Below are 21,513 nucleotides of genomic sequence, written 5' to 3'. Positions count from 1 at the left end.
GGCACTGGAGAAATAGTCGTCCTGTATTTAGTGCTTCCCTTTGCTTTAGTTCTTTCCCCAGGTGGCTGCTCTTCGATGTCCACAGAGATCTAAGACTAGTTTCACATTTAGGATTGGGTGTGAAAACAAAGATAGAGTCATTTGCTCTGTTTTGAGTCTTGCCCTTTCAGGCCTACCTAGAAGGAATACATGGGATTTGGCTTTTTGAAACCAACACCTTTACTAGTTAATAAAGAGTATTTTGCCTTATTACCTGTTAATATATTTTTCTCTGACACTCTGAGAGGGGGAATCACTTGAGCAAGGGATTCAGATGTTTCTGTTTCCTTGGAATAATTTTATCTTAAACAATCATCACCCTTTAATTGTAGTCCCATATGTTCAAGAGTAATTAGACATAAAAAATTATTTCCTTTCTCTACAGAAATGTGTAGTTTAGTTGTGTTATTAAAGAAATAAACAGACTGAGTACAGTAGCTCACACCTGTAATCCCAGTGCTTTGAGAGACCAAGGTAGGAGGAATGATTGAGGCTAGGTATTTGAGACCAGCTTGGGCAACATAGCAAGACCTAGTCTCTACAAAAAATAAGAAAATTAGCCATGTGTGATGGCTTGCTCCTGTGGTCCTAAGCTACTTTGTAGGCTGAGGTGAAACAGTTGCTTGAGCCTGGAGGTCAAGGTTCCAGTGAGCTTATGATCATGCCACTGTACTCCACAAGAGACAGAGTGAGACCCCGTCTTAAAAAAAATAAAATAGAAAAAAAAGGACAGATGTTGAGACACATAAGCAATTGTGAGACAATAAATGTGTGTGTGTGTGTGTGTGTGTGTGTGTGTGTACTAAGTATGGGGTGCATACAGTAGCACTTGCCACATGATAAGCTTTAACAAATATTTCTGTGATAAAAGCATGAATTCATAATCTGTGTGTTATAAGGTATTCTCTTAAAATACCAAAATATAATTAAAAACAAAAATCCCAAAGTGTAAAGGATCAAAAAGATTTGCTGTTACTGTCCCCAGAATCAATGAGCATGAGGAAAATGCAAAAGGAGACAGTGTATTAATTCATCTCCAAACATTTTTTTCTTGTTTTCTAGGTTTTGAGAATCTGTTTTATCAATCTTGTATATGTGTCACTATTTTCTAATCAATTATCTTACCATGCTAGTGAATAGAGCACAATAGAAATCAAAGATTTTATAGTACTTAAATATTTCCCCTACTTGGGTTACCTCTTAATTAAGAACGCATTTGTAATTGCTTGTCTCCAGATTTAGGATTAGTCAAAGAGTGAATGACAAGAAATATTTTCAATAAAGTGTTGTTATCCATAAATAGCTAAATGGCCTTTTGATAACTTTTGTAGTGAGTATACTATTAGATCTTAAATTTGAATAGTAAAACATCAAGGATCTTTTCCTGTAAATTTTTTTTTTAGTGTGCAAGGTTATTTCATTTATTTTTACTTAATTTAATTTTATTCTGAGATGGAGTTTCGCTCTTTTTGCCCAGGCTGGAGTGCAATGGTGCAATCTTGGCTCACTGCAACCTCTGCCTTATGGGTTCAAGCAATTCTCCTGCGTCAGCCTCCCAAGTAGTTGGGATAGCAGGCATGCACCACCACGCCTGGCTAATTTTGTATTTTTAGTGGAGTCAGGATTTCGCCTTTTTGGTCAGGCTGGTCCTGAACTCCTGACCTCAGGTGATCCGTCTGCCTTGGCTTCCCAAAGTGCTGAGATTACAGGCAAGAACTACCTCGCCTGGCCGGTTATGTCACTTATTTGTTGATTTATAACTGAAGTACTCTAATACAATGTTAATTTCAATGCATTAGTTACTTCATGATTTTCTGCTTTGGGAGATGGTTTAAAGATCAACAATTATTAGGTGAGGTATTTTGGCTTGCACTTGTAGTACCAGTTACTTGAGAGGCTGAAGTGGGAGGATTGCTTGAGCCCAGGAGTTTGAATCCAGCTGGGTAACATAGTGAGACCCCCCCATCTCCAAAATATGTTTTAAATAAACCAAACCAGAAATTATTAATGTTTTTTTACTGTGTATATCAGACTATGTAAATTAAAAGGGAAATCTAAATGAATGATCTTAAAATTTATTTTTTAACACAGCCTTGGAGAAAAATTAACAAACATTGAACATTCTCCATATTACAGATAGCCCTGCTATAATCTAGGAATTCAGAAAGAAAAGGACTGTCCTCTGTGCTTCAGGAACATTCACACAAGTAAGTTAAATATTTTTCTAGATTTAAAAATATTATGTTAAAATAAGCTTGAATTATATTTGTTTGGTTTTGTGGGGACCAAAGGCCAAAAGCTTGTTTTGAAACCACACTTAAAAGGGATGAATGATTGTATCAACTTTTAGAAATTCTGTTTGCTATGTTGAAATAAGTTGCACTTTTTTGTCTCAAAAAATTTCTTTGTTTCAAAATCCTCATGTGCTTTTTAAATAAGCCGTTCTTTACTGAAACAAAAAAAAGAATAAAAAAGAAGACTTACATGAAACTATTGTACAGCATTGTGCAAATAGATAACTTATTACAGTGAATTATTTAGATATAGCTCAGGCCATATTATGTGTAATTTGAAACATTAAGTAACTGTAATAGGCATATCTCAAATGTTTATAAGTAAAAATTACTGTATGAGATAATAATGAATAAATTGAAATGTAAGCAAACCATGATCTTTGCCTTGGAAATGTTTTTTCTTGACAATGTCACATACTCAGATTTTAGATTCTAACTCAAATTGCATTTTCATTTCTGGCTAACATCCTCTTACCACCTTGTAGCAATTACAGGGTAGATCGTCCAGAGTAAAAGCAAAAAGCAGAGATGAAGTTAGAGGGCTTCCTGCTACATTTACTTGGGATGAAATTTCATATCAACCCTCAGAGGTAGATGTGAGCACTAACCTCTTCATTTTAGGGACTTTTCCTCAGCTTCTCAGAAACTGAATGTGTTAAGCATATAGCACAACAGGGACAGCTCCATGCTGGCTCACTTGTTCATTCACTAATAAACAGAAACATCATTTTCTTATGTATTGGTCACACTACTTCTAGGAGAATTTATATGATTCTGTGAGCATTGCCTTTATTTGTGGTTTCTAGGGGATCTTGTGAAATTATAATCCCATTGTACTTAATTTCCCTATTGGTGATCTGTATGAAAGTGTGTCCTGTCTTGACCTTGGGAATTTCCCCCTAAGATTTTAAACATACAGACAGACAATGAATTCTGTATTTCAGAGAAGACACAATAAAGTACATTTGTATTCTCCACATTGCAGGATAGTAATCTGGTATATGCTGAGCCAGATTATTTCAAGGCCTATGTTATCAATAAGTGGGCATCTTTATTCTTTCAAGGCCTTGTTTTAAAGAGGTACCTTGACCCTGTTTTGATTTTCAGTATGAAGGATCAATTGAATATTGCCCAAATTAAATGTAAAAAAGAAGAGAAGGGGACAAACATTGTTTGACTATCTGCTACTGTTAGTTCATTAGTTCCATTCTCAAAACAACTTTTTAAAAATTTTGTTTATTATTTTAATGTTTATGAGGTGAGGTCTTGCTATGTTGTTCAAGCTGGTCTTGAACTCCTATAAACAATTTTTTCAAGTATAAACAATTATTGATAAGGAAATTAAAAATTAGGTCATCTATAGGTCGAGCTTATAGCTAACATTGCCTGGAGATAGCATTGAAATCCAGTACTCTATCATTTTATATCTCTTGACCTGAGTTAAGTATTAATTGGAAAATGCATTGGATATGTAGAATATCTCTGTGTTTATTGGAATAATTTTTTCACAGAAAAACAGCTTCTGAGGCTACGTATCAAAGCAGATTTTAAAATGACTTAATTACATTGTCTAGTTGCAATCACAGAGAAGTGGCTGGTGGTGCTTTCTGCCTTTAAGTAATCATGTCTGTTAATATTGCAAAGAGGGTTTGTCTGTTTCTGTAAACTAGGTTTAGGAATAACATCTGATAGATTTTCAAACCAAATCATGTTTTTCACTGGAAAGGTACTACCTTACCTCCTACCAAAGATACTATGCTACTTACCCTTTGCCAGTAGTTAGGATAGTACCTTTTCAATGAACCTATACCACCTGTTATATCCCATACTTCAGAATGTCTGTGTTTGGACATAGAGTCTTTAAAGAGGTAGTTAAGTTAAAATAAGGTCATGGAGGTGAGCCCAAATCCAATATGGCTGGTGTTCCTTATAAGAAGAAAAAATTAGGACAGGGACACGTGCAGAGGGAAGACCATGTAAAGACACAGTAGGAAGGTGGCCATTTGCAAGTCAAGGAGAGAGGCTCCGAAGAAACCTACCCTGCCAATTCCTTGATTTCTGACATCTACCCTCCAGAATTTTAAGACAGTAAATTTCTATTGTGCAAGCCACCTTGTCTGTGGTACTTTGTTATCTTTATTAGGGGAGCCCTACCAAATTAATATATCATTTTATGTGATACTGTAGAAACTGAGGTTTTCTGGCTCACATTTTCAAGTAGTCCTGCTTGGGAATCATTTATAAGATTTAGAAATCATCCATATTAAGATGTGGAAAGAGAAATATAATTAGTCACTCAACACATGAAATTATTATAAGTAGTTGTATTTCTAATGGGGTATTAACTAACCACCCTGAATGTGATATGAATATTTAGAATCTCTCTATCATTAAGTTGCATGGATGATAACCAATCTGTGTATTATGTGTTTTTTATTTATTTATTTATTTTTTTGAGATGGAGTCTTGTTCTGTCACCTGGGCTAAAGTGCACTGGCGTGATCTCGGCTCACTGTAGCCTCTGCCTCCCAAGTTCGAATGATTCTTCTGCCTCACCCTCCTGAGTAGCTGGGATACAGGCATGTACCACCATGCCTGGCTAATTTTTGTATTTTTAATAGAGACGGAGTTTCATCATATTGGCCAGGCTGGTCTCAAACTCCTGAGCTCCTGATCTGCCCGCTTCAGCTTTTCAAAGTGCTGGGATTTTAGGTATGAGCTACAGTGCCCAGCCCTGTGTACTATGTTGTTAATAGTATAAAGTAATAATTGTAAGCCTGACATTATTTGACTATTGTTTGTCAAGTATCTATAAGATTTTATTTGAAGATAGTGAAGAAAATGCTTTCACTTTAAGATACATCACCACCTGGCCAATCAACATGTTTAACATTATTGGACTTATCACTTCTTTGCTACAGACTACTAAAGAGTTTTGTTAATATGCAAATTTTTCATCAAAGTAAAGCAACAAATTAGGTTTGAATTATTCATTAATATTATTATACAAATTAGTTTAGTAGAAGACATAGGGCTAATCACTTAGCCTGTCCTTGAAGCAAGTAGACATATATATATATATTTAATTTTATTTTTATTGATAAGTAATAATTGTATATATTTATGAGGTACAATGTAATACTGTAATACAGTATACATTATGGACTATGTAAATTATGCTAGTTAGTATATTAATCACCTCACATATTTACCATTTATTTGTAGTGAAAACATTTAAAATACACCCTTTTAGCAATTTTGAAATATACAATATATTATAATTAACTATAGTCATTGTGCTGTGCAGTTGATCACCAGCATGCATTCCTGATCTCTAACTGAAACTTTATACCCTCTGATCGGCATTTCCCTTACCCTGCTCACCCTTCACAACCACCATTCTACTCTCTACTTTTATGAGTTCAAATTTTTAGAATCCACATATAAGTGAGATTATGTGATATTTGTGTTTCTCTTTCTGGTTTATTTTACTTACCATAACATCCTCCAGATTCATCCATATTGTCAGAAATTAGAGAATTTTATTCTTTCGAAAGGCTAAGTAGTATTCCATTGTGTATATATAAAACACATTTTTAAAAATTCACTCATCTCTTGGGCACTTAAGTTTGTTCCCAAATCTTGGCTATTGTGAATATGTTATAATAAACATGGGAGTGCAGATATCTCTTCCACATACTGATTTCAAAGAAGATATACAAAAGGCCAACATCTCTTATGGAATTACAAGTTAAAACCACAATGAGATATCACCTCTAAATTATTAGAATGGTTACTATAAAAAAGATGAAAGATCACAACTGTTGGCGAGGGTGTGGAGAAAAGGGAACACTTGCACACTCTTGGTGGGGATGTAAATTAATACAGCCATTATTTAAAAAAGAAAACAGGAAGGAGGTTTCCTAGATAGCTAAAATAGAATGACAGTATCATCCAGCAATTCCACTTCTGAACATGTATATTTTAATAGAGAATAGTTGAAGGCTGAGCCAGGCATAGCATACTGTGGGAGGGTATAGGCAGAAGGAAGAGAAACATTAAAAGAAGAAATAGGTGTGGAAAGGCAGATACAGGCCACAAGCAAAGAAAGTGTATTTGCTTTAAGCTGGAACTGATTCCACATAAAAATATGACAGGAAGTGTGGATAAGTTCACCATTTATAAATGAAAAGTAAACATGGAGAAGTGCTGAATATGGAATAGACATCTCTCATATGGGCACAGAGTGGGCAGTTCATTCACAACACCAAGCCTCATATGATTGGTACCTTAAAGAAGCCATACCATGCTTCATGAATTAAAACAGTTCTAGAAGGAAAAGTAAGGTATGTACATATCCTAATTTGCTCGGGGTGTTCTTTATTTTCTCCCTTTGTGCCCTAGTAAATATAGGTTGACTATGTGACATCAACAGCATTAAATCAATTTAGTCTATAAATACAGCAATTTTCATGTAGTTTAATACTACTAGTATCTCCTTTTGCTCTCGAGTGTCTGAATTTGATAAAGAGTTATATGTATGTATAGTTACCTTAATAAAATAGCTGTGCTATTAGTGTTTTCCCAGGATGTCTGTTAATAATTTTCCTTATTTCTTTTTAATTGGTGACTTTAGTTAGGTATATTTAGAAATGTTTTCCTTGCTGAAACATATACATACAGAGAATTGTACTGAGAGTAGGTAATAAGAATTAGACAAATTATTCCCCCATAAAATATGAGTTTTAAGACCAGTAACAGTAAAATATTTTTAATTGATGCATTTAAAAGATGTGCAGTTTATAAATAATTTTTAATTATTATCTTTCTATAGGGTTAAAATGGAAATATCTTAAATGAAAAGATAAATTTTACTATGTCTATAGGGAAATCAATCATATTTCTTGCATAAAGGAGGCATAAAGATTTCATTCTCCCTCCTACTACATGATAGAGTTGCTTCAAACTAGATTTCAGTAGATATTGGAGCCTCTCCTAGGACCACAACACAGGCAAGAAATAATTAACTGTCAGATGGCTAGCAGCCGAAACCAATTAGGTAGCAATGCAGACATATACTACCTCTCGTAAAGTGAATGGAAAAGTGCCTAATAAAATAAATAAAATAATTTTTACAATCATGATAAATAACTGTTACTGCTTCATGGTGTTTTTTATTTTAGTTATTTACTCTTTATGGATGAAAATAATCAATAATCTAAACCCCAGTGACTGAAATTGAATTACTAAGTCCCAATAAATACTGAATCTGTCTTTTACTTCTAGTATTGTTATTTCTGTCACTATGTGATTATTTTTTACATTTGTTTCTCTTTGTGCTTTATTTATCATCAAATATGTTAACAAAGCCTGGGAACTGCTTTTGAGTTAAAGCTAATGTCAACATTTCTCTGCTTAACTAGTATTATTGGTTTTCCAAGGGCAGTTTTGCCTTACTTTTTCCACTAAGCATTGTACTGCTGAAAGGCAAAGAATAGTGAGAGGATGTATTGCCAATTGTCTACTGCAAGAGAAATTAATATACTTAACAATGTAATAATATAGACCTCTGCAAAGATATTGCTCAATGACAATCCCCTGTTGTGTATGTGTGTGTGGGGCGGGGGGGGGGGGTTGGGTGGGGGGGAGTTTAATTATGTATTTTTGAAGCCCAACCAAGCTTACTTCTTATTAGAGGGTAGGTTGAAAATCCCCTGGGGCTAGCTATTCTATTTAAATTTGAGAGTCACTGGACTAATTAGATTTATTTGGTTTAACTTTGTTTTTTATTGACTTATGAAATTATTCTTTGTTAACATGCCTGTAAATCCTAAATGCAGAAATTAATGCCCTCTTCATTTCTCAGTTACCGAAAGATAATTGATATCATACCTACACACCCACATCTGTCTACCCCCCCAGAACACTGAAAGTTAAATATTAGACCTTGGATTGGACTGTATTCCATATGGTCAGGACTAGACTTTGAGTGACAGGGTTGGGTAATAAAAAGTTATTTGTATTTCCATGGTCAGATGACATTATTTCTTTCTAAAGCAAAGCTGCCATTAGGACCCATCCTTAAGCTATACAGTCACAAGTTCATATAAAGTCCATAGGGAATTTCACAATTATTATTAAGGACAGATTATAACATGAAGAGAAGCAAAACTCATCATGTAATTTTAAAATGTATAACTTAACAGTTTTATATAGGAAAAAAGGCTAAACTACTATAGTATAAGACATTGTTACTATGAAAGAAGGGAAACAAATACAGTTGAAAATGTGGCACAGATTTGAGTGCTCAATCTCTCATTTAGGTTTTCACAATCAATTCTCACACCTTTTAATGTCTTCGCCATCATCAAAATATAGTTTACCCACACTGCACTCAGGTTGCAGTGGGCTCTCAAAGCCCATCTTACATTGCTCCTAATGTCTTTTTTTGGGGTAAAGGGGATCTTTATTAATTGATCCATTCATTTATTATATACTTTTTTGAGTGTCCTGTTTGTTCCGTGTAGGTGCTAAAAGATGTCGAGGAAAAAAAAGACACTGAGATTCCTCCATGCTAAGAGCCCATAGTCTAATAGTGGATGCTGCCATATAACCAAATAATAGGAAACACATGAATTATAGATATATCGGCAGTATAACATGAGGGTACAATTGTTTGGGAGTTAGTGTGTGATGATGAAGGTGACAGACTTGATAGGGAACAAAACCAGATTGAGGTCAAACTTGCTTACCTTCTAGCTTTTGAATTTTGTCTAGCCCTCAGACCTGTTTGATTCTCTATTTCCTACTTGTAAAATTGGTGCCTGTCCTGCGGTATTGTTCTAAGGATTAGAGAAAATACATGCAAAGCACCAAGAATTTAGCAGATTCCTGGTCTGCTGTGTCAGCAAGCAGTTGTGAATTTTTCTTGTATTCATTAGAAATATTTTAAATATTTCTAAGCAGCAGAATGACAGGGTCAGAAGGACACCTTAGAAAGATTAGTCTGGCAACAGTGAACAAGAGAGATGCGAGGGGGAAGAACCTGGAGATCAGAGACAAGTTAAGAGACTATTGAAATAGTTCAGGCATGAAATTAAAAGGACCTGCACATAGAGGATAGAAGGCATCCCAGGAGACTAGATTGAGAAAATGAAAAGGATTCTGCAAGGGAGATGAATGGCATTTCCTTTTTAGAAGAATGGGCACTGGTATCCTTCAGGGAGAGGAGAACTAACATTATCGTACACCCAACAGTTGCTCACTATAAATTAGACATTTTGGACACTTTAAGACACTGAATATTCCAACAATGAGGTATACACTGTTTCCTCATTTTTTAGACAAGAAAGCAATCGAAAGCTTAATTGACTTGCCCAAGGCTGCACAGGTAGAAAGTGCTTGAGTAAGATTTAAACCCTGTCCTTCTGTTGCTAGAATATATGAGCCACCCATTGTTAAATTAACTTGCCTTCAGGAGCAATAGCAACTTCCCAATGCTGGGAAGTGACAGTAATAAAGTCAATAATAGAAATAAAGCAGGGAAAAGGTATTGGGGATGGAAAAGGCAAAAGCTTACATTTCCCTCACCAAACTCACTGTAATACTCACCAGCAGAAAACATACAGCTCAGCTGGTGTCAGGCTCTGTCCCCTGCTTTTTCCCACTGGGCTTCTCACCAGCACCTGGTGCACACACTGGCCTATGTTCTCAGTTCATCGTCACTATTTGAGGAGTATGGTTAAGGGGCATGCATAGTATATTCTACAGAGTTGAAAAATTAATCAACATTCCTTTTGATTTTCATTCATTTCTAAATTCTTAAGATGCTTGTTTATATTGAGGAGTTGGTCTCGTGCACTAGTTAGCCTCAATATCATTGTCTTTTTTTTTTTTTTGCACAATGGAATGCTTTGTGCATATTTGCTTTTTTATTCCATAGATCTTAAATCATATTTGGGTTAAAGTGTGAACACCTCAAAACTTTGACAAACAACTGAATCTAAACGAAAGCTGAAGCAATCCCATTTTTGTCTGTAATACACAGGTCAATCATCCATCATCTGGATTACCTCTTTGAATTACTTGCTAACTCACCCTGCTTTAGGAAAGGTTTAGTGAAAGCAGTTAGAGATGTGAAACGCAGAGCATTTGAGCAAAGTCCATGTTTATAAATAACAAATAGGAGAACTAGTAGACCATAATGAGAAGATAGGAAAGAAAAGGTTACATATTAAATTGAAAAATATTTAACATTTAATGCAGCAACAGTAAAGCCTGCTTCTCCATAGAATATTTGTCATAGACACAACACAGTCTCAATTTTTGCTTGACATTTGTATAATTCTCTCGACTGCTATAAAAAAGTCACCTAAATAGAGAATCTGGATATTTTATCAAGTAATGGAATGAATAGAATAAAGCATTGCCCTCACTTTCACATAATGCTTCACCAGTTGAGTTTCTTAACAAAACTGTGTTTTTTGTTTTGAAGGAGAGCCTAAATTAACAGCTACTACATTAAAAATGGCATTTTGACTGACTGGAGTGATAAGAAGTCATTTGTTTAGTTGTTTGTTATGCTTTTAGGTAGGACCATATCTATACCCTCCTAGATATGTAGAAATGTTTCCTAGATGTATTGACTATAAGGAAGTGCATTTTATAGCCTTTCTATATTAATAGAACTTCTCAAGGGGGCAGTGAGAAGAAATTTTTATAGCCTGTCTAAATCACTGTAACTTGGGTTTACTTCTTTCATGCTCTCCTGGCCATTATTTTGATGTAATAACTTTCACCTACTTAGACAGGTGACCTTTACTGTAATATATTATGAGTTATCTGTTAGTATGGTTAAAAGCTCACAGGCCAGGAAAAATGCCAGTGTGGATAGACTTAAACAATAAGGGAGAAATACATATATTTTGGACTATTGTTAAACTATTTTCTGTTTCTTTCTGCATCTCCTTAAACAATTTCATTTTACAGGTACTATGTCACATTCTTTACAGTGAAGCAATTTTTCTGGTTCTTTGACTTTACAAGGTATGTGAGACAAGCTTATTCTCCCATAGTAGCTCTGGTCCTAGCACAAGGAGAAGTTTGTAAGGGGAGTTTCACCAACAACAGTTATTGTTTATTCCTGAGCCATAGCTGAGTACTTATGTGGGAAACCAGCATTGGCAGGTAAAGGTGAGTAAGAAGACTGATAGGGAGTCAATTTTGCAATGTTCAGAAGCAATTCTCAGGGGCTTTCTTAACAAAATTAGATACATTCTTATAGAGGAGTAAAGCCTGAAGACTGACTGTAAATCTCCAGAAAGAGAAAGCAATACCTGAAAGTTCTCACAGTCCAGATGCAGACCCAAGAATATGACAGATACGTCATAGTAGCCTTATACTGCTGTATAATTTGGAATGCCTTGATGTTTCCACTTTTTCTTTTTGCATTCATATTATATGGCAGTATAGGAGGTTCTTGGTTTTTCAAATTCGTACCCTGAGCTCTGGTCTTGCCTCATACAGTGTACCCTCACCCTTGCTACCTCTCACCCATGCTAGTACATTCATGTAACTACAATGGGAATATTTAAAACAACAAGTGATTAGCAATATAGCTTAACAAATAATGTCAGTTCTCTATAAATCATTCTGTGGTTGAAACACTGGTTTCGAAGACTGTTTTATCAATAGTAAGACATGTTCATTGCATGCATGTTGGTGGTGGGGTGGGGCTAAGAACAAGTGGTTGGAGTTATGCTGTAACTCCTGTTTAACTCCTTAAACATAGTGGATATAAGAAAAATGACTTCCCCAGATGATAATAAAAATTGCCTCAAGGTGGTAGGTTAATTAAAGCCTATTTATTTACTCTCTTCTTTTTTTTCAAATATGCTGTAACATGGTCATGTTGCTTTTATAATTTTATAATGTAAATCATTTTAATAAGAATTACTTCTCAGTCACTTATCCACATGAGGAGAAAACAGAGGAGGAGACAATTGATACTGCCAGAATAAATCAGATTGAAAATGAGCCTCTGAGTGAGTTATTCAAACATGGAAAGAATATGAGGAGAAAAGAGAAACAAGAGGGGAAATGCCAAGACTGGAAGTGCCATTGTCCAGGGTGGAGTCAGCTGTGGTACCGGAGGCCGTGCTGAGTAGTGTCAGGGCTCAGCTGAGCTAGGAGAAAGAGCTGGGTTGCCAGATCTCAGATTAGCTGATTGAAGCTGAAAGGGAAATAAATGGTGAAGTTTTTAATGACTTACTGCCATGGTATAAGCAAGAGTGGATATTGGAGGAAGTCCCGACTCCTCCTGTCCACTCTTCCCCACGGTGCTGCACATGGGCAGGGGCTCCGGTGTTATGGCAGTTGTCTCATTGTTGAAGGAACCCAGGACAAAAGGGCCAGAGGTGTTATGGCCCCACTGGGGAAAAATGTCTTCAAGATTTCTCCTTCCTACCTATCCCATGAGGAGGCCTACACAGAGGTGCCTGAAGATGACCTCTGCCAAGGCCTCTGATAAAAACATCTAGAAATGAAACACACGGGCCAGGAATGCAAATATGCAGAGCAGTATGGGCCAGAAGGGCCTGAGTCCTTGACTGCAATTTTACTTGGGAACTGTGGAGCCCTGGCTGTATACCATATCTAATGTAGGGAGAGTACCTTTTCCCCATGAGGCCTGCCAGGTAAGGATTTTTTAATAATATATGGTTAAGACTGAAAGATAAAACATTTTCCAGGAGTTGAACTTCTTAAGTTGAGCTCAAACCCTGAAGGCTATCTTTGGAATCTGGGGTCTCTGAGATTTTTTAATCAGGGGAGTGATAAATAAAAGTATGTCTTAGATAACTGTTGTGTATTGTGGAGAATAGACAGGAGAGAGTTAAGGGTAGACACAGGAACACTACTTCTGTGTTCAGATTTGGGCATGATGAACTTATTTCCAAAAGCATAAGGTAGTGTGTAAAGAAACTAAGAGAAAATGAATGACTTGATGAGAATTAAAATGTCTCTTTCTTCTGCATCTCACAACTAATTTAAATTTATTTTAAAGTTTTTCTTATAATCACTGATATGCCATTAGTACAGTTAAATCTTTCCAGCTGTCTATAAAATATTTTACTCATTAAGGAAAGTATAGATGAAGTTGAATTTATACTATCTTAATTATGAATCATGTTATTCATTTTTAAAACTAGGTTCCATGGACTAATTTTATAAAAAAAGAAACACATGAAAAATTGCTTAAAGGCTTTCTTGACTAAGTTTGCATTTCTCAAGACATTTCTCAAGAGCAAGCTCAATAATTTGAAAGCCATCTGTTCTATAGACTAAAATAATACAGTCAAAGCAAGGAATTGAGAAAAAAAAAAAACTAGTATTCTAGTATTCTCCCCATAGAGAAGAGAAAAGCGAAAAAGTGGAATTCCACTGGAGATACTGAGAACTCTTACTTATGACAAAGAATCCAATTGGAAAGACATTTACAACACACATGTCTACAATGACAGGCGTTAATCAATATATCATTTCCAGATTGTGTTTAATATAAGAAGTAACTTGCACTCTCTTTGACCTAATATGTTTATTTCACCAATGTCAAGAAGCATTGAGTTTAAAATACACTCTTTAGCAAAAACTTTTATCACGTGAGTCAAATAATTGTGAAAACTATATGTAAAGTTAAAGGGTACCTTTATTTGCAAACTTTACAATTTAATTATTTTCCTATTGTTAATGAGAAATTACTTTTTAGAATAAAATAGGCCTAAAACAATGAAAACCTTTAAGAAAAATAATGATCATATGTTATAAAAGAATGGGTGGCTTTCAAGAATAAAGTCCAAAAGATTGTTAGAGAAACAGAGACTTCTTAGAAGATTCAAACATCTTTCATCACCCTAACTTTGTTTGCACAGTGAGCCATTAATCATTAATTTCTTAGCCATATTGCAGCTAAGAAAGTCCAGTTATTTAAGAGAATGCTTCTCAATTCAGTGAAAGAAGATTGTAAATGCAGCTGTAAGATCAATAACAAAATTCTTCTTGCATCAAAAGGGCTGCACAGACACACTAAATGTTTTGCTCTTTAAATAACAAGTTGCCTAAAATGAGACATTCTCTTTTCACTAAACATCTGTGTGGACACAGAAAATTCATTCATTCATTTAACAAGTTATTTATTCAGTTGCTCTCATGTAGTATTCTAGGCCTCACAAATGTAGCGATGAGCTAGATAAACCTGCTTGGAGCCTGTACTATCATGTAGGGGTAGAGATTAATCACTGATATATAAGTATATAAATATAATAAATTCCAAATTAATAAGTACGAGGAAGACATTAGATAGAGTGGAAGGAAAATAAAATACAATCTCAGGACCCCAAACTCACTATGCAGAAGAGAAAAGTTAGGCTTGGAAACTGAGTCATACAAGAAACTGCCTTTCCTTTTGTTACTAAACAGTCAGCTGCAAGATAGTCTTTCAGGGGGCTTCTCTTACCCTAACAATGAAAACAGTTGATCTTCATGAGTACAAGACAAAAACAAGACTGGAAATTATCTTTCTGCCCACCCTGAGACAAATGCAGATTGAGTAAGAAATGAATGCGTAATTGACTATTTTCCTACTACTCCCTTTCACATGTAACATATGAATTCAGCGATTGCTAATGAAAGCATGACAGGAATGTGATCATTCATAGCACTACCTTCCCTCTTTTTTTTCCCATTCCCCTCCTGCCTGCTTTTTTGTCCCCTTTAAACACTGAAGCCTCAAAATCCTCTTTGGAAAAAGTATGGGACACAGATCCTGTACCTGAACTCAGGTCCAGCTGCTCATCGATTGAAAAGCTGAATACATAAGGGATGAGGTATTGTAGAAGGAAAGGAGCTTTATTCAAATGCCAGCAGTTGAGGAGATGGTCAGTCTCATGCATACAAAAACCATCTCAAATGACTGAGGGGTGTTTAAAAAGGGAAAATGGTTTGGGAAACATGGGAGTGGTGCAGGGTGCAGGTCTGCATGTTTTGTTTTGAGAGCTATCTTGAATTATTGTCCACCTGGAGTGCAGGATGGTGCCATCTTCGTTGTGGCCAAGTAGATTAATGATCTTGAGGTAATCTCCAGGTTGGGGAGAGTTCTGAAGCTTGGTATCCATGGCTGATTTATGTCAAAATTAGCTTCTGAAATTTTAAGCAAGCATATAGTTAGATACAAATGCATGGTATAAGGGAGTGTCTGGTAGGAAAGCAAAGGAAACAGAACATTTCAAAGTATATTTCATGGTTATATTCTAGAACTAGAAAAACTAGGTTAAAATGCATTTTAAAGCTAAAATACTTGGTTACAACTCTACTGTGGCTTGTGTCTCCTTTTCCTGGGTGTATTCCCAACTTTGACAAAAAAATAAAATGGCAAAACAGAAACAAAAATCTCTACATTGATTAAGACCTCTTTCAGTTACTGTTTTTGGTTTACAATAGAAATAGTGTGTTGCTGAACGGAAGGGTGGAAGAGGCTGCTTTGCAGCGGCTGGCCCAGAAAGATTTCTGAGGAAATGACAAATTCTAAAGATATTTTAAAAATTGAAGGGGCACAGGAAATTTCACCACAAAATGTGGCCCCCTAATATAATAAGAACTTTGAATTAAAAACTTGAGAGATCAAATAAACTGGAAGAGACTCTTCATCTGTCTACATAAAGATGGTGTAACCAGGTCATGGGGCCAGACGGGGCTCAGCTCCCTCCCTGATTGGACGTACCCCCAGTTCTTGGGTTCCCTTTTCCCCAAGAATGAGGAAGGGGACTTGGAGGCATGGTGAGCTTACTGTTCAAGTCAATATCAGACCCAAGGAGTTTGGCAGAGAGCAATTTATTAGGCTGAGAAAAAGAGAGAAGTAGAGAGAGTTCCCATGCTGCCATGGGAGGGGAATCTGGAGGGGATATCCATACAGGTAGAGAGGAAGAGACAGCGTCCACGTTGCCATGGGAGGGGATCCTGAGATGGAGTCTACACAGGTAAGGGGCAGTGGGACTTTAATATTGGAGTTATTCCCACCCCATTCATGTTCTTGTCCAATGGGAGGAGTTCTTTTAAACTTCCTCTGGAGTGATTGATCTTCGACTTTGATTTTGGATTGGCTCTCCTTCCGGTCCACAACAGAGCCCCTTCCTCCCAGAGCTTTCGGCAGGCTTTTTAAACAAAGGAGCACACCTGGAATTTTACCTAGCCAGTGTGCAGGAAAGTCAAAGAACTCTAGGTTCCCAGACGGGGAGGTGAATGGAGGCATGGAGCTGGGAAGCTCTTGCCTTTGAAACCATGCCCCTTGTGGACTCAGTTTCCCTTAGTACAGTCCCTCAATAGGACTGACCCACCAAGGAGAATAATTGTCCTTGTTCTCCTCCCTGTTATCTTATTACCCATTACTGGAAAGAAGACCAAGAATGTAAGTGCACCAGAATGGACCTGATATGGTTTGGCTGTGTCCCCACCCAAATCTCATCTTGAATTATAGTTCCCACAATTCCCATATGTCATGGGAGGGACCCAGTGGGAGGTAATTGAATCATGGGGTGGATCTTTCCCATGCTGTTGTGATAGTGAATACGTCTCACAAGATCTGATGGTTTTATAAAGAGGAGTTCCCCTGCACAAGCTCTCTCTTCTCTGCTGCCATGTAAGATGTGATTTGCTCCTCCTGGCCTTCTGCCATGATTGTGAGGCCTCCCCAGCCACATGGAACTGAGTGCATTAAACCTCTTTTTCCTTATAAATCACCCAATCTCCACTATGTCTTTATTAGCAGCATGAAAAACGACTACTACAGGGGCCCTTTGTTTTTCTTTTTTTTTTTTTTATAAAATGTGAAATGTCTCCAAGGATCATTTAAATTCCAAAGAGAACTATTTACAAGTTCATTTGTGGTCCCCAATCCAACCATTCTCCCTAGTAACCATTTATTGCCCCTCAACAGAATTCCTCTTCAGGTCCCATAACCTATTTTGCTGGGTTCCAAGCCCTCAGTCTTTCTGTAAATTCAATATGTATATAAGCTTCTAGACACTATTGGGATATGGAAAAAACCCCATGATTCTCCCTGTGCACACAGTTAAATAAATTTATATGTCTTTTCATATTAATCTGCTTCATTGTGAGCTGATATTTCAGCAAAACTTAAGATGGCCAAGGGCTTTGTCCCCCACAAAATAGACTTCATAATCAAAAGAAAATATTTGTTGAATAGATTTTAGAGGTGAAGAAGAATTAGAGTGACATGTAGGTTTCTGGCTTCAGTAATTGGGTAGAGGGTTGAGTAATATATTGAAAAATTTATGAAGCAAAGTAGATTTAAAAGAAGATATTAAGTTGGGTTGTGGACACAGAATTTGAAAAGTCCTATACTTAACATTTGCAGAGCCTGTGGCAAGAGTATAAATGGAAACTCACATGCCACATTTCTAAATATCTAAAAGTCAAATGTTAAGCTAAAAAAAAAAAAAAAAAAACTTGTTTAAAAAGTCCTATAATGCTATCTTAAAAAACATGTCTTATTCAGAGAAAATTTCTATTTCTTGCTTTTTTAATCTTTTTCCTTTCCTGTGCTATACTTTTGTACTTGTTAGTTACTGGCACAGTGTTGAATGGTACTCACTGAATTATGTAAATGATTGAAAATAAAATATAATTCTCTTCAATGTGTGTGCAACTTGAATGTACCTTTATCAAAAATGTAAATTAACAGGAATGGAAAAATATTAATTTTTAAAGTTAATTCTCTAAAACAGTCAAAATTGTTAAAATTAAAATTATATAAAGCACACTAAATAAACATACAATTTTATAATAAAATTACAAAAATAAAAGTTTTAAGAAATGTATTTAGATATTATTAGACATTTTTATAAAAAGCAAACTTTTGCATTTATATGACACTATATTCATCTAGTTCTCAGTAAAAATTGGTATCCTGTTTCATGCAAATTGTTTTTATCTACATATTGATAATTCCTTAAGTGTTGCAAATACTACACTAATTCCTTAGAACCTTCAGAAAGGTATTTGAAGGTTCTGAGGAATTAGTGTAGTATTCCTCAGAAAAAAGAAAAAAGATACTTGGTAATACAGGGAAATGCTATTCTTTTAGATATTCTGAGATGGGATTTTACGAGATAATTATATCATTTTTTTCTTTCAGCTAACTGCTTTTGCAGCTCATTTTTTTTTTGGCCAAAGCAGTCTCTGTCTCTCACTATAACAGAAGAATATTCCTACACAGTTGCCTTTTGTTTTGAAGATACAGAACAGGATAGGGGGAGATGAAATTACCCTGGAACTTTACAGTGTTAGGAATGCAGATGTTTAACGTTATAGGTTGTGCTATACAGCACTAAGCAGCCAATCTCAAATGACAGAGGCACTATTGCATTTTTCGGTACTGTGTGTGTGTTGGTGCAGGTCGGGGGGAAGGAGAGAGAAGAGGGAGTAGGAGAGATGTGGGATGTTTTAAAGGCTAAGGAAAAAGGGTTTTCTGGTCTGGATATAAATATTGTATTAAGTTTTTAATATCTATAGAATATCTGACTAGAACTTTCTAGAAGGAATTAGCCCTTAGACAGAGCTCTAGATTAAGGACACATACTTAGGAGCCATCAATGTACAGGCAACAACTGAGGATTTATGTAAAAATAAAATCACTGAGAACTTACAGAATAACAATAGAAGGACAGAAGGGTATGAAGAAACATAAGGAAACTCCAAAATTTTAGAGGACCAGAGAATTAAGAACTGACAAAAGAGTAGTGAAAGACTTAATAGAGAGATACCAGCAAAATCTACAGAAAAGTTGATGAGAATGAGAGCTGCAAGAAGAAAACAATTAGAATGCATCTGTTATTTAAATCTTGTATCTATGAGTTTACCTTTGATACTGGGGTACAACATTTTAAATAATTTTAGGCATGGGGAAATCTGTTGTAAGAGTCATGCAGGAAAGAATAAATTATTAATCAAAAAGATTTCTGATGAATGTGTCAGGATGAGTGGAAGAAGATTAAATCCTTATTTTTTCCTTATTTCAATCAAAAAATCTAGTAACATAAAGAAATAATTGGACCTGATGACATAAAGAATATATAACCACATTATAGCAATCTAGTGCATCCTAAGAAGAGAAGAATTTATTCCCATTTTAAGTGAAAACAAGATGATGGTATTAACTTGCAGCCAGTTAGGCAACTCATGCTATCAAAATATTGTTAACTGGAGAATGACAAGGTTTAGACATTTGGAAAGGAGAACTTTAGTTCTCATAAAGGGTTGCAGCCTGCAATGTGGCCATTCAGACCAGAGTGGGAATAGCATAGCCTCTGGCCAGAATATGAAAACAATCACTTTGAGGGAACAGCAAAGGGAACAGAAATTTATGTTGAGTGGGGTGGCCAAATATGCTATTTAATAAGCCACAGGAAGAGTCATGAATATTTATGAAAGGAGAAATCTCACATGCACAGGTGATCTTCATGCTTCTTTGCATGTTGCATGTACATAAAATAGTATCATTAGCATGACCCCAGGGTAGAGTGTTTGGCTCTCTGATGTCAAAAGGTGAAACAGAGGACATGAAAATCCTCACTACATCCTCTAGAGACTGGCCAGAACCGCTCCATGGTAGGTAGTCTCTTATCAGGAAGGAATATGGAATAATTGTTGCTCTGAAACCACAAAAGGAAGAGGCAGTCACAAGGTTGCTTGAAATCAGGGAGTCTTTTGAAAGAACTGGTTTCTGTTCAGCCCTTAGGGAAGAAGGCTTAATGGCTAGTGAGAGAGTATAAGGAGGTGTGTTCAACCTCCCATCCTGTCATGTCCAGCAGCTCAGCTTCCAAGGTTTCTCTGGGGTTCCCTTGGCCAAGAGACTGCTCAGTCAGTTGGGGAGGGGCGGGGCTGAGAATTTTATTTTTATTAATAAAAGCCAAAAGATTACTTTTATCTAAATCACTTAGATTATTACATTCTCCATTACCTATTCTCAATGAAAGTGCCATTACATCTATCGACCTCACATTATCTAAAAAAAGATGGTATAATTACTGTATGACTAAATAAAATAGATTGTTAGTTTCATATATTAAACCACATCATTTTGGGTTCAGATTTGGCTTTAAACTGGTCAGGTATAAAGACACAACTAGCAAAATTAAAGTCTGTTGTATTATTTTGCAGAATTGGTTGGAAGTTACTGTGATAGCAAATATGTTCTTAAGACTCGGATGTTCAAAACTCCAATTCTTTTTAATAGAGCTCATACCAAAATTAATGTTGCAAATGACATTCAAAATTTTATTAATATTAAAATATAAAAATTAATATTCCAAAGATACATAAGTATCTTTTACATATATGCATATTTTATATATATATATATATACACACACACACACACATACAATATTAATGTTAGATTCCTAACCTTAAGTAAATTTAATCAATATCTGGCAAAATTAGACACATTCTTTAATTCTGTTTTTTTTTTTAAATTCTGGAAATAATTGGCTTTGCTATACCTCAATTTTCTACACTCTATGCAAAAAAATTTACAATCATGGATAGAGTGATTTTCAGAACTAAATTTATGATGCATCTTATATAAAATTTTCAGAATCAAAGTTTATTCTTCAAGAATACAGTTTCTAATGTTGGTAAATGTAATAGTCATCATGAGTATGGTTGAATTTTGCCATGCAACATTGGTCACTTGTATAAGCACAAAAATGGAATGACCAGACCCTCAAAATTTCCTATATATACAAAATTGGCTAAAAAAAAAAAATCCACACTCCTTAGGTAGGATATTTTCTCACAAAATGACATTTCCTATTTGTGTTTTAGCTAAAAATAGAGAAAGAATTATCTTAGTAGTTTCATAAAAAGGTTTTTGTTTCTTATACTGTCATAGAAATCAAATGGGAATCAAAAGAAAACAAAATCCATGTTCATATCTTGCTGCATTTGAAATTTCAACATTTATCTTTTATCTGTTGTTTCCACTTTTATTCATCAAACCTGCCTATAACTTCACCATTAAGTTGATTTCTGATAGCAACAAGTGCTGATTGCTCACCTTGTCAACTTCCAGTTTTAATATGTTTAAAATACGTAAGATTCCACTTGA

General features: G+C 35.5%; 1 long non-coding RNA gene across 2 annotated transcripts in view; it reads left to right on the top strand.

The window, feature by feature from the left end:
• Positions 1-2,198: 2,198 nt before the first annotated feature.
• The window catches only part of LOC135278024 (uncharacterized), a 318,342-nt gene continuing 299,027 nt past the window's right edge, over positions 2,199-21,513 (top strand). For both annotated transcript variants that reach the window (XR_010345573.1, XR_010345571.1), the window contains exon 1: positions 2,199-2,246. This is a non-coding gene — a long non-coding RNA (uncharacterized LOC135278024). The remainder of the gene's footprint in view (positions 2,247-21,513) is intronic.

The sequence above is a fragment of the Aotus nancymaae genome, unplaced genomic scaffold (genome assembly GCF_030222135.1).
Source record: "Aotus nancymaae isolate 86718 unplaced genomic scaffold, 86718_ANA_hifiasm-v0.15.2.pri h1tg000036l, whole genome shotgun sequence".
Taxonomy (NCBI): domain Eukaryota; kingdom Metazoa; phylum Chordata; class Mammalia; order Primates; family Aotidae; genus Aotus; species Aotus nancymaae.
The sequence above is the reverse complement of the archived record's forward strand: the minus strand, read 5'-3'. Positions and strand labels throughout refer to the sequence as shown.